This window comes from Arachis duranensis, chromosome 3 (assembly GCF_000817695.3).
Source record: "Arachis duranensis cultivar V14167 chromosome 3, aradu.V14167.gnm2.J7QH, whole genome shotgun sequence".
Lineage (NCBI taxonomy): Eukaryota > Viridiplantae > Streptophyta > Magnoliopsida > Fabales > Fabaceae > Arachis > Arachis duranensis.
The window spans coordinates 119,690,171-119,691,231 of record NC_029774.3 but is presented as its reverse complement, the minus strand read 5'-3'; positions in this window follow the sequence as shown (position 1 = coordinate 119,691,231).

The following is a 1,061-nucleotide window of genomic DNA, read 5'->3' as shown; positions in this document are numbered from 1 at the left end:
CTTGATTAAAGCTCAGTAATAGTCCAGCTAAAGACAATAAAGAAGCGCTTGCTGGGAGGCAACCCAGCCATTTACAAAGCTTATTTATTAATTAATTGATTTTTACAGGTTTATGTCAATTATCTTCAAGGTAAAATAGCAATTGCTTGAGTTCACAGAGTTACAGAAGGATTGAGAGGATAAAACAGCAAAAAGAAGCTCACTGGTGCGAAAAAGCCAGTAAGAGCTGTTTTGGGCGTTGAACGCCCAAAAGAAGCATCTACTGGGCGTTCAACGCCAGTAGAGATAGCCATCTGGGCGTTAAATGCCAGAAAGAAGCATCTTCTGGGCGTTGAACGCCAGAAAGAAGCACCTTCTGGGCGTTTAACGCCAGATTTACAGCATCCTGGGCGTTCAGAAAAATGCCCAGTGACAAAGGAGTTTCTGGCGTTCAACGCCAGCTAGAAGCAACAGCTGGGCATTGAACGCCCAGGAGAAGCTACAATTGGGCGTTAAACGCCCAAAACATGCAATGGTTGGGCGTTTAACGCCAGGATTGTGGGGAGGAGGTGAGTTCATTTTCAACTCAATTTTTTTCCAATTTTTATGTCTCAATCCATGATTTCTTGCATAAACATGTTACAAACTCTCATCCTTCAATTCCAAAAAATTTAACCCTAATTTCTAAAATCCCTTTTTCAAAGATATCAAATGTATCTTAATTCATAAATACAAATCTTTTTCAAATCCCATCCAACTTCTTTTAAAATTTTTTTTTATAACTCAATTATCTTTTCAAATTCATCTCAAATCTTTTCTTTTCAAAATGAAAATTCAAATTTATCTTTTTCAAATATCTTTCATAAACTTTTCAATTTTAAATTATATATTTTCCCTATCATACTTATCTTTCACAAATTATATCTTCTATCTTATCCTTTCCAAAATTTTTGAAAACCCACCCACTCCCTTTAAATCCCATTCGGCCTCCCTCCATTCCTCCACCATTCAAATTTGGCTCTCCTTCTATCTCTTTCCTTTCCTTTCTTTTGCTTGAGAACAAGCAAACCTCTAAGTTTGGT